At 35.6% G+C, this 12,970-nt stretch overlaps 2 non-coding genes and 1 pseudogene across 2 annotated transcripts; all 3 read right to left on the minus strand.

Moving 5' to 3' along the window:
* Nucleotides 1-2,171: 2,171 nt before the first annotated feature.
* TRNAE-UUC (transfer RNA glutamic acid (anticodon UUC)) lies at nt 2,172-2,243 on the minus strand. Its single transcript has one exon. It is a non-coding gene; the product is annotated as a tRNA-Glu (tRNA).
* A 1,016-nt stretch (nt 2,244-3,259) lies between these two features.
* On the minus strand, nt 3,260-3,367 carry LOC143577779 (U6 spliceosomal RNA). The gene has a single exon (XR_013143168.1). It is a non-coding gene; the product is annotated as a U6 spliceosomal RNA (small nuclear RNA).
* A 748-nt stretch (nt 3,368-4,115) lies between these two features.
* Nucleotides 4,116-4,203, minus strand: LOC143577780 (U6 spliceosomal RNA; annotated as a pseudogene).
* Between the last annotated feature and the right edge of the window lie 8,767 nt (nt 4,204-12,970).

The raw sequence follows: 12,970 nt of genomic DNA on the forward strand, positions 1-12,970 counted from the left end.
CCACCGGTGTTTTCGGTTTGAAGGGTGTCTGTTGTCCCTTCCGCCAACAAGGAGGGCGAGAGCTGGATGAGGTGTCAAAGTTTACCCTTGACTGCCAAATACCTAGCCGCCTCTTTTTGTTCTGCCGGGCGGTCCTAACGTTGTTCTCCTTGTCCTCTGCTGGCTGAAGTGCTGGCTGAACTTGTTCTGAAAGTCCGCCCAGTCATATATGTGGTGGACCGGTAAACGATCGAACCATGCCCTGGCTGCTCCGACCAGAGTCATCTGGAACATGTAACACCACGTGGGTTCCGTCCAGTTACTGACGGTAGCCCCTGCAATGAACCTGTTCAAATGGTCGTCTGGGTCGGATAGACCATCATAAGTGCCAATGTTGGACATTTGTTTGGCACTTCTCGGGGCAATTGCTTCCGCAATGTCCCTTGCAAATTTTGACTTTCCTGCATTCGTAGCAGTTGGTCTAAAGGTTTTGGAGAAGTCACGCGGGTTTCTCTCCGCATTTGTTGGTTTAAAGGCTTCCCCAAAATTCCTTTTTGGCTGGGGAGTACGTTTCCTTACGCTTCCCTTTCGCCTTATGGCGAGGGTTTGCGTCGGTATCGGACTCCTCCCTCTCGTCGTCCGAGTACTAGCCCTCGCTGTTCATAATGAGGTGTTGGCGAGTACTGCCGAATTCGTCAGCCTGTTGAACTGAACGCAAGCGTTCGTCCAATTCAGCTTGGAACTCTTTCTGACGTGCTTCGGCCCACGCCTTCACTTGATCTAGTGTTTGGCGAGGGACCCTCGTTCGTTTTTCCAGCTGGGTATCGGTGAACCCCAGTGGAATATTTACTGCACTTGCTCCGGCTTGGGTAGTCGGGGTAGTGTTCGTAAGGATTGTATAACCGCCGGTGTTCCCCCCAGTTGCTGGGGTTGTTACCGGGGTTTCTTGGTCGGTTACTGGCCTTTGGACCGGAGTAACGTTAACCATTTCTTCAGAAAATTCGAAAAAAAAATTAGTTCTAGCTTTTATGCACGGATGGCGCCAATGAAGAAACACTAAGTGAACCCTGGACAGATTATAGATAATCTGGGGGTTAAGTAATGTTTCCCACGAGAATGAGGTCCAACAGAGACGGTTGTTCTTCAGGGGACCTTGCAAAACAAACACCGTAAGCTCGTCACTGAGAAGGGGGGGGGTTCCTCCTTGTGACCACCCTCCGGCGTGAGAATCAGACTAGATTGCTCTGAATATAAGTGTATATTAAGAGATTGCTAGATAACAGGATAGCAGATGATCTTACCATTCCAAGATGTTGGAGTATTTATAGCCGAATGTAGGTTTCCTAGAAGGTACAGCCGGCTGAATAGTATTCCTGTTCTACCAACAGTGGACTATGCACAGGCCATACTGGTTGGTGGATAGGTTACGGCCAACAGTAACAAAGTCGGCTGCACTATTCCACCAACTGTAGATTATGCACGTCCCACCTACTGTGGATTATACGCAGGCCATGCTGGTTGGTGAGTAGGTTACGGCCAACAGTAACACTATTCCACCAACTGTAGGCTGCGCACGCCCCGCAGTAAGGGTTGGTGAGTAGGCAGCGGCTAATAGTGACAAACAGTACTAGAGGGTGCTCCTCCTCGTACTGTTGTCGGTGAGCTGTCACCCTGTGATTGGCTCATGGGCTGTTCTGGTCAGATTGTCTGTCCTATCCATACCTTGGTAGGTATAGTACAGAAGATCTTTCAGAATCATACGGACTGGCTCATTTTGGCGGGATTGTTCCCGCCTTGCTCATTCCTTCATGTGACTACTGAAGTATCTATTGTCTTGTGCGTGTAGCCCTGCTGTCTGGCGGGTAGCCTTCCCTGATGGCTTGTATCCGCAACTGCGGGAACAGGCGGGGTACTTCACCATTGGGAGGCTTTCCCTGCGTGTACAGCTTGCGTACTGCGCGTAAGGTTCTCTGAGCATGGTGGGTCCTGCGGGAGCAGATGGCCTTTGCGCAGACGTCCCTGTTCAAGGTGAGTCTTGCGGGGACCAACTGGGCTCTGCTGGGATCTCAACTTGGCTTGTTTACACTACTAGATATATAGGCTATTTTGGCTAATTTCAGACCTTGAAAATTTCAAGAGGTAAAAATGAGAACTTTCAAAACATAAAAAACTGTCAAAAAACAAAAAAAGGTTTCCATTGCCGAGAATCGAACCCGGGTCTCCTGGGTGAAAGCCAGATATCGTAACCGCTGGACGACAATGGAAATCATCATATACATGTCCACAATGACTAAATATAAAATGTGGTGTTCAAATATCTAAAGCTAATTGCTTCAATCTAAGTTATCTTTCCTGAACTTGTCATCAAATTTTAGTCTGTGTTATCTGTGGAAAATGACAATTGTTGTAGGAGTTATATTTATTTTTTTTGTAAGGATTAGCTTTGCTTGGTCTTTTGTATTTTTGAACAATGAATCTAATTAGTAATGAGTAATGACCCAACCTAGGTAACAAAGGAGCTGCTTTGATGTTAGTCGATAAAACAGGCGAACGTCTTATAGTTATTTTTGTAATGTGACATTAGTTATGACTAGTGTTTCGTGTAGTTCGTGTAACATCATGCTCCTTACTAAGGACGTGTCTATAAGGAGTTCATGACTTTTTTGGTTTTCCAAGTGGAGACTTCTAAAGTCATTCGTTTTCTCTTCGAGCTTTTAACAATTTGATATGGTTGGTGCAAGTTAAGTCTCCGTCTAGTGATATTGTTTTATGAAGCATGAAAATCAATAAATATAGATGTAACATACATGTAGATGCGTTTATATGTCACATACAATCAGACATACGTGTAGGCACGCTTGTTTGCCAATGTAACTGGTAAGTGGTAAACAACTAAACATGATCTAAATGATATACAAAATGCAAGATAATTGCTGCATTTATATATCTGTGAAGTATTTATATTTGTCACATACAATCAAACATCATAAATACATACACAATAGGATATATTCATATAATAGGAGCTTAGAACATCAATGTTACTACTCTTTGGTTCACCAAACTTATTAAATCAAGATTAAAATTTCATTAATATAACCTGACAAACAATAATGTTAATTCTTAAAATTTCATAAATTTGGCATCACCATAACTTGCAGATTGCTTGATAAAACCATCTTTAAAATTTGAAGTTCAAATTGAGTTTAAAATGTGCAATTAAAAGAAAATGTACTAAAAAGCAAAATCAGACACTTGAGTAGAGAAAAGGATTGTGAAAAAAAATTTGGACCATTTCTCAATTTGTGCGTGTCATCCTTGCGCAGGGGCCATATGCTAATTTTCTCTGTATCGTTCCAATATTCATCTCTGTATCGATGTGGGATAAACTGTTTAGTTTCTTTTATTTTTATTTTCCTTTTGAAAAACAATGTTGTGCTTTATTTAATTACATGTTTAAACCTAGAGGTGGCCAATAAACCGATTAACCGAATAGACCGGAAAATTAAACCGAAACCGAACCGGTTTGGAACCGATTATGTATAAACCGGTTTGGACCCGAATCCCGATTGAAACCGTAGGTTCGGAACCGTTTTTGTAATTTTCTCCACCAAACCCGGTTCCAAACCGAACCGAAACCGATGGTAACCTGGTCAAGAAACCGGTTTCAACCCAAACCGAAATCGATCATAAACCGGTTTTGACTCTTGTTGACCAAACCGAACGGGTTTCAATCCAACCTGGCTTGTTCTCTGTTTGTTTCACCGATTTTTCATCTTCATATGTTTTTCATATGCATAATTTTCAACATAATGCAAGATGTTTTTTTTAATATCTTTTCCATCAACATATGTCAATGAAAAACACAACAATAGTTATATTCAACATATGCTCGTTCGTTTCATAAATAAACAAACATAAACGAACTTCCCGTCGAACGGTTTTTTTACCGAAGGTTCGGTTCGTTTACATGTGTTACAAATGCTGATTCAAGATTACCGTTGCCAACATTAACCACACCTGTAAACTGTCGGGGTTTCAGCGTAAAAGACCGAGAAGATAATAAACTCAAAACCGCAGACTCGAGAAGATCAAAAAACTTACGGTTTGTGCGAAGATGAGGAAACGAGAACGAAAAAAATTTAAACCATTTCTTGATTTGTGCGTGTCATCCTTACGCAGGCTCTGTATCGTTACAATTTCATCGGATGTCCCCGAAGGGACAGCCGTTGATTCCCAGTTGGGCTATTTCAAGCAACTCTAGGTTTATATTTTTTCCGATGTGGGATAAACTGAACCGACATGATGAACTTAATTCACTCTTTTAGTTAAAAGAAAACAGATTTTAATGTCGGATTTGATCTGAAGATATTATGAAATCCAGTGACAATTTATAAAATATTAAATATACTATTGTTTTATTAATTAGTTCAGTATTATATGTTCTGCCACTATTACGAATGACGTATTAGCGTTACACAAATATAATTTTGTATTTTAGAGTTAGAGAAAAAATATGCAGCTACTCTTTCTGTTTAAAAATTCTACATATAAAACAAATTTAGTGTTACATATGACCTATTTTATTTCGTTCTAATATTAATACTTTGGTATAAGTTATTTATAAGTTCTATTCAAACAATGTTTGCCAGTTCTAGTATTTTTATGCTCAGTTAAACCAAATTTTATTCTTAAATTCAGATCACGTGGGTGATTACTCTCATCGAAACTCATTAACGAAGAGTATGATTAGTAGAGGATTACTATAAAACGATTACAATAAAGTGGCAGGCAAACGGGCAACAAGCTGCGCCGCAACCCCCTTTTGAACAGCAAAGCCAATCTGCTAAAAACGAAGCTTTGGGACCTAGAAGCTGAAGAGGTTCCGTGTACGACGCGCTGAACCCTACTCAAAAATTTCACCAGCCTCTGGAGCCAGAAAACCAAATGTATCAAAGGCAAATGGTAGAAAGACATGTTGATTATCTAAACAAGCTTTCTCGTGTTTAACAACTTTGCCCGATTCAGCCTTCAACGCAGCCTGACCCACAACAAACCCATGGTCCCTGAGCCCAACAAGAGGAGACACTCCTGTAAGATCCACACAGGCGTGTTTCCCCCTGCCCACCCGAACACAAGAATATCAGCTGGTCGTAAAGTAGACCTCCCTTCAATAGGATCCGTGAGAAAGTTAACTGGGGCCTCCTTTTTAGCAGAAATCCCTGCCCGTTTAAGAACATCACACAGAACATCCCTAACCAGATCATGTCTGTATTTAAAGCCAGGCAATTCTTTGCAATGCACCGCATGGTCACCAAAAGAATCCAAACAGACCTTACGAGAAATTGGGCAAGGTTCATCCGTCGGGAACATAGGATTACGTGTAACTGTAAGTTAATCTGACTTTGTGATATTGTTTTATGGTATTTAACTTATTTTATAACTTTAGGATATTATGTTGAATATTATTAGGTATGTGGTATGTGAGTTAGGACTATTGATAAGTTATTTTATAAAAATGGAGAGCAAAATGAAAAGCTTAAGAACATAATTAAAAAAAAGGTTCCATTGCCGAGAATCGAACCCGAGTCTCCTGGGTGAAAGCCAGATATCCTAACCGCTGGATGACAATTGAATGCTTGTAATTTAATCTTCATATTTATATATATATATATACAAAACAGACACTACAACCATATAAGGTAGAAGAAGTAGCAAACATGAATTTTGGTCAATGTCAACTGCTTTCAGTTGCAGTCAGACATGGATTATGGTCAACATAAGGGACCAACAAGTCGAAATCAACTATAAAAGGTCAGCAGTCAAAAGTCGACTATAAAAAAGTTAAAAAGAGCCCGTTAAACTGAAATAAGGTAAGGTTAGTCCTCATATGAGTTATGACCCTACTCGGCTACTCCACAAGTGTGATTAATTTTTTCATCCGGTACATTTGTTTGTAATGCCAAAACGAACCAACGTCAAAGTTCTGACGGTTTTAACATTTTTTGTTGAATTTATAAAATGTGTACATGTAGCCAAGTGTTGTAAAAGTATGTTTACAAGGCCGAGTACTCTCCGATTACTCGCTACAAGTTATGTCATCGAGACGACTTTCTTTACCTCCGCCTAGTTACTAAGAACTGATCAAATGTGTTCAACCTCAGCCAGAATCGCATTTAGTCAGTAAACTTCGATTTTGATTTAAAAAAACAAAACATAATTCGTATTTCTATAATATTAAAGAATGAATATCATTTTTTAAATTAATGATTAGCAATTTTTAGAATAATTTATTATTTAAGAATGTATTTCTCTTATTTATATTGATATTCATCTATTTTGTTATAAATATTAGTAAACTTATGGTATTTGACATATATATAATATCGAAAAATTAATTTTCTTTATATTTATCGTGTCCGAGTAGGCGAGTACTCGAGTACACCCAACTCCCCAGTCGGCCGCCTAAGATCCGCCTAGCGACTTTTGCAACCTATGTAGGTCATTCGTCTAGTATTTTATTTTGTTTATCTTATACAATAAGATTAAGAAAAGATGGAGTGACGAAGATAGTACAATAAGCAGTCCAATCAATTTAACATTTAAAATCTTTGCTCGGGTAGATGAAATATGTAGAATTGAAGATTGTGTGTATTGATTAACACCCTTATTTGGTGATTTTGATTTCCTTTTTTTTTTTTCCAAAAACTTAAACCTACAATACCAACCGATCACTTCGTATTTAATCTCCAATTTTTATACAAAACAAACCCTAAATTGCTTTTGATACATTTTAAGTCTCTGCCCCCGGTGCTACGTTTCTGAAAAGAGCTAAGTGGGTCGTGCACAATAACTCATCGACGCCAAAGAACGATAACTTTGTTTTCAGTAGAATCGGTTTTGCCATTTAAAAGGAGTGGCAGCGCAGCTTGTTGCCCGCTTACTGCCCGCTTACCTGCCTCTCTATTGTAATTGGATCATTTTATTATAAATAAGATCAAATAATTTCTATAGGAAAAAAAACTTACAAAAATAAAAACCATAACAGTCTTGTAATTGCAATTAACCTTTTAGGATAGGTGCAATTGAAGAACAGATAATTTTTAGAGAAAGATTTGAGAGGAGTATTTATAGGGTTTCCGAGAATGCCCTTGGTCAGAGTTGTTGATGGCATGTTAATTTGAGGGTAGGGTTGGAAATAAAGTAAATGTGGGATTGTGATGGGCTAATTTGGATTTGGATATATGTATGAGTTTGGGTTAGAGTTTGGACTTAAGGTGTTATAAAATTGAATTGGGCCGGTTCATGCTTTTTTATTTTCAGTTTTTACTAAATGTGTAAAAACCAGGTAATTTAATTTTAGGAACCAATTTCGAGTATGGTCAACAAAAGTCAAGAACCAGGTCGGGTAGGAACTGATTCCGATTGTGGTCGGGGATTTGACCGGGTTTTGGGTAGGGCCGGGTATTGGTGGAACCGGTTCTGGTGGGGTTGTGTCGATTCTGGTTTCGGGTACGGTTCTAGGGAGAAACCTGTAGGTTGGGACCGATTCCCGGTAGGAACCGCTGGGTCGGGTCCAGAACCAGTTTGTGTGTAGATTGTATTTGTAAGGTGACATCCCCCCCCAGGGGGCGACATGAATTTGTCGCCGGTGAAGGGTTAGAAGAATACTATTATTTTATTAACTGGACCATTGGCAAGCCTTGAGAGGGGGGGGGGGGGGGGATTTTGGGCTACGACACCACCACACCCCTAAAATAAAAATCGTTCATTTGCTGACATGACGTCACGCATTAAAAAACATCCCCATTTTATAGCCCTCCACTGCACATGAAGTAAACTAACAAAAATTTCCATGTACAAGAGTTTCCATTTCATCTCAAACATATGTTGATTGACCGTGACATTAAATTTAAGGAACCTTTAAATTATAATATATATTGTGACATATCTTTCAATGTTTAATCATGTCCAAAGCAGAATGTCAAGTAGAAAGAACAGCCCACCAACCACCCAACTTTCCCACCAACAAACAAGTTGTATATTGTTGATTGAATACGGTAGATTTGTCTTTCAATCATAAAGATTATGGTTTTGTTGATATATAGTTTATACTTTATAAAATTGTAAATGTGGGTGGATATTTAAAAAAACATATGTATTACAATGATGTTTGTGATTTTTAAAATTGTGTCTTTGTTAATTTTAAATGTAGCATGTATTTAATATAATTTATTTCATAACTAAATAATAAAAATAATAAGATACAATTAGATCATATGTTATGGTTAACTAAAAGATACATAACACCCAGTCACATAGATAATAAACTTTAACTAGCCTATTATTTATCTATCACGTTGTGATGTAATTAATACTTAAATACAAGAAAAAAGAATAAAAATAAATGATTGTAGGTGTTGGTTGCATGTGATTGATGAGAGAAGTTGACCTCAGACGCTCACACAGCTAAAGTGTGGGAGGGCGTTAAGGGCTTGACGCCCAAAGATGATGGTGGTGGTGTGGTTTGGCGGATGAAATTTCATTAAAGTGTCGGACAATCTTAACACGCTAAAATAAGAGTTATCAAATTTTAAAACCTATATTTGATTTGCTATAACACTATAAAACTATGTACGTGTTACAAACATATTATGTCGCTCTATAAACCTATTTAACTCAATAAGTTAGATGTGTTATGCACGTCATAGATGGATCAAGTGGTTGAACAGGTTTAAACGCGTTTTAGTCGTGTCATTGGCGTGTTGACATGTTTATGACCGAGACCCATTTACCCAAAACACTAACTCGTCGAATCATACTAGTTACATGTCAGTATGTCATATAACACAGCTTCATAACATTTTGTTTATGAGTGGAAATGGTGGTAATTCATGGCACAATCCATTAGTTATTATTGTGTAAAAATATTCAGTTGGATAGCCTATACATTTATACGTGTTTATATATGAGTATAGTACTATAATGTTAATATGTCATACATCTATATTATATATAATACCCCACTTAAGAGTAAATTAAGACGTTTGGATTAAAAGAGTTACAAGTAATGAAGCACATAGTATAAATATAAACAAGGACAAAAGGATCATTATAACATCAAAATTCTTGTTCTTTAATTTGTTTTAAAATAGTACATTTTTTCCTCCCACATGTATAATCAATTTTTGTAAATTTAATATATAGTACAATTATTACCCTTCATCTTTCAATTATGTTTTATTTATATTTTCACTTTTAACCCAATTTTTCCCATAATTTTTAAACGTTTATAAATTTTCATACGTTAATATTTTTTTTAAAAAAATTGTACCATAAAAACGGGCATATTTTTCTCTTAAATCTGAGTATGGTATTGTTATAGTTTGTTTTTTAGTTAAAGAAAATAACATTTTTGCGTAGGGATGTTTGCGGTATGGTTTTGATGGTTTTCAAGTTAAACCATGAACTAAACTGTTAGTACCGGTTTTTTTGTCATCCCATTGAAAATTGAAAATGGCTGGCCAAGCTTAAGAAAAAAAATCAACCTTGAAATCAAACAAATGACTGGTTTGAATGGTTTTACGGTTTCAAACCAAACAATCGACACCCATAAACTTGTTACGTGATTACCAAGTCTATGTTTTCCGTTGCATTATACGGACACACGTCTAGTATAATATAGAGTTTGTTTAAGTGTTTGTATTTAAATATTTAATTATCTATGCACCATCGTCTCACTGTCTCACATGCACGTTTAAAGCAGCCCACGTCAGAAGTTTGGTAATTATTTATACACTTTTAACGAATATTGTTTTTATTTTACATATTTTCACTAAATAATAAAAAGAAGAGAATCCTATGATTCTTTAAAGATTCCCTGGCTTGTTATGTTTCTGCACGTGCTACAACTTGCCTTAAATAGTTAAATACGGCAATTATTATTATTATTATTATTATTATTATTATTATTATTATTATTATTATTATTATAGTTTAGTCCTAAAAAGGTAATTTGGATGTAAACATTATAGTTAAGTTATAATTATATTTGTATAAATAATCAAATAGAATTAACTAAAAATTAATATTTATATATTATATCGATTTTTTTTATAAATGTTATATTATTTGTTCTCTCATCTTATTTATAAATTAACATTTTGTTAACTTTTATATGCGAAAAATGAAACGAGTTTGATTCTAGGATTTTCACACAACTAGAACATGCATTATTTAAATTAACTAGATCACCCATTCCCTAATCGAATAAGTCATTAATGAAAATCTAAAGACCTAAAATCAAACTATCAACTGCAAATTGGTTTTTGATGCATGACCTAATTGAACCAACCAGTTTTCAACTCATCTTGTGTTGAACCGGTGCAAAATAAAAATTGAAAATTTGGTTCAAAAACCAGTCTAATTCGTTTAACTTGTCGACGTCATAGCCAAGGGGATCAAATGACAACGATTTCAAGAGTATTTAATCAGAACAGTAGTATAATGGGCTCCTGCCCATTCTTTAATAACAACAATCAAAGAACACGAAAGGCATTTAGACAGAGAAATATTATAAGAAACACTTGATAACATTTAGCAATATCTTTTCATTTAAGATTGTTAATAACCATCAACTAAAAGATATGATAAGCAATTTTTTTCATACGACATTATTTATGACATGCCACCAACTAAATATTAAAGGCGTGTACACTATTTTACACTTTGCACGTTATATAAAACTTTATTATAATATTATGACACAATTGCGAAGTTAGTCCCTGACGTTTTTCTAAAGTAACAAGATTGGGTACTAAGGTTTAAAAACTGCAAATATGGGTACTAAGGTTTTAATTTTGTAACAATGTTAGGTACTAACTTTAGCTTCCGTTAAATGTTAACAAAATTTGTGTCAATTCGTCGTTGTAACGCTCGGGTTTACCAATGCTTAGGCTTCAACGCTCGGATTTTAACAACGCCGATTTTTGATTTTTACTGAACGAATAAACATGTTATAAATATTTTCATTTTTTTTGTATGTGAATCTTTTTATATACTAATTCAACAAATTTATATTTTGTGCTTTATTAAGTTACCTTTACTATATATTAACGCGTATTCGGTAGGTATTGGTTACGTTAGTAAAGGTATCTTAATAAAGCCCAAACTATAAATTTATTGAATTAACATATAAAAAAGATTCACATATAAAAAAATTAAAGTATTTAAAACGATGTTTATTCGGTCGGTAAAAATCAGGCGTTGTTAAAATCCGAGCGTTATGGTGACGAGTAGACGCAAATTCCGTTAACTTTTAAGTTTTAACGGAAGTTAAAGTTAATACCTAACATTGTTACAAAGTTAAAACCTTAACACCCATACATTTTAAACTTTAGTACCCAATCTTATTACTTTAGAGAAACGTCAAGTACTAACTTCGTAATTGTGTCTAATATTATTTTATGAACATCATAAATTAGAAAAACACATTAAAATAAGCCAGTCACCATCAACATTCCATAATCATCCTATTATAGGATCATGCAACATAATTCAAACCACAATAGAAATTGAACACCAAATAATTATTTTTTAATAATATTACCATACTAGTCAACTTTAGTAATATTACCAATTTCACCCATGCATTCAAACTTTATTCAATTCAGTACATAATCATATCTTTAGAAGCCAATACATGTTGCCAACCATAAACATAACTCAGTGAGTCACTCACATCCGCGCCACCACCAGAAAAACAACCTCCAACATCAATGGGTTGTTCCATAAACGCGATGATCTCCTCGAGAGACCGCAGCTTGTGGCTGAGCTCGGTCACTTGAGCCATTAGGACCGAGTTCTCAGCCTCCAAACTTAAATAATGCTGAGTGGTCATACTAATACTATTCATGAGTCGGTCATTCTCACTCCTGAGTTGACTCAGCTGATCTCATGAGGTCATTCAAATGCTTTTGCTTCCTCATTCTTGACCGCCTTGCCGATTCTCTATTCGATAACATTCTTCTTTCCCTCTTGTTAATCTCTTCTTGAAGATCCAAACCACCCGACGACATCGTTGCACCACAGTAAGAATCCAAAAATACTAAAAATACCAAAAAAACTAAAATAAAAATATCAAATTTTTCAAGAAAGTTAAATTTGAAGATTTTGAGATGAAATAAAAGGACCCAGATGGTGAATTAAACTTTAATTTTATTACTTAACTAATTATAATATTATATATTGCATATTTTATAGATTGGAAGCAGAGGAATGCAGAGTCTTTAAATTATGAAATTACCAAAAATAGCAAATTTTTCAAGAAAATTGAAACTGAAGATTTAAAAAGGGAAATTAATATGACCCAGATGGTGAATTAAGCTTAAATGTGATTAATTAGTTCAAAATAAGATTGTGTCGGATAATCCGTATATCGAAAACAGAGGAATGAATAATCTTGAAATGAAATAAAACTGAAATTAAAGATTTTGAGATGAAATTAAGAGGACCCGGATGGAGAATTAAGATTTTATTTGATTAATTAACTAATTTTAATCTTATATATTGGATAATTTATAGATAGAAAAACAGAGGAATATAAAAAAAATAGCAACTTTTTTCAATAAATTTGAAATTAAAGATTTTGAGATGAAATTAACAAGACCCAGATGGTGAATTAAGCTTCAATTTGATTAATTAGTTTAAAATAACACAATTTATCGGATAATTTAGAGATCAGAAAACAGGGGAATGAATAATTATGAAATTGAATAAAACCAGTAGAGGAAGACAACAGAGAAAGATTGAACTAAATGGGTTCTTCTCCAAAATGTGGAATTGATCATACACCCAGAAACAAACAGTTCTCTAAGAATTTGAGACATTAATTTTGAACATTGAGGATCGTAAATCGAACATGAGTGACAAAAAACAGAGGAAAACAGGGGATTTTGTTGGATTTATGAAAAAATGTGTAGTTGAGTTGGGA

Source organism: Bidens hawaiensis, unplaced genomic scaffold (assembly GCF_021521415.1).
Source record: "Bidens hawaiensis isolate Kalapana, Puna unplaced genomic scaffold, B.hawaiensis_p1.1 tig00028801_1, whole genome shotgun sequence".
NCBI classification, from domain to species: Eukaryota; Viridiplantae; Streptophyta; class Magnoliopsida; order Asterales; family Asteraceae; genus Bidens; species Bidens hawaiensis.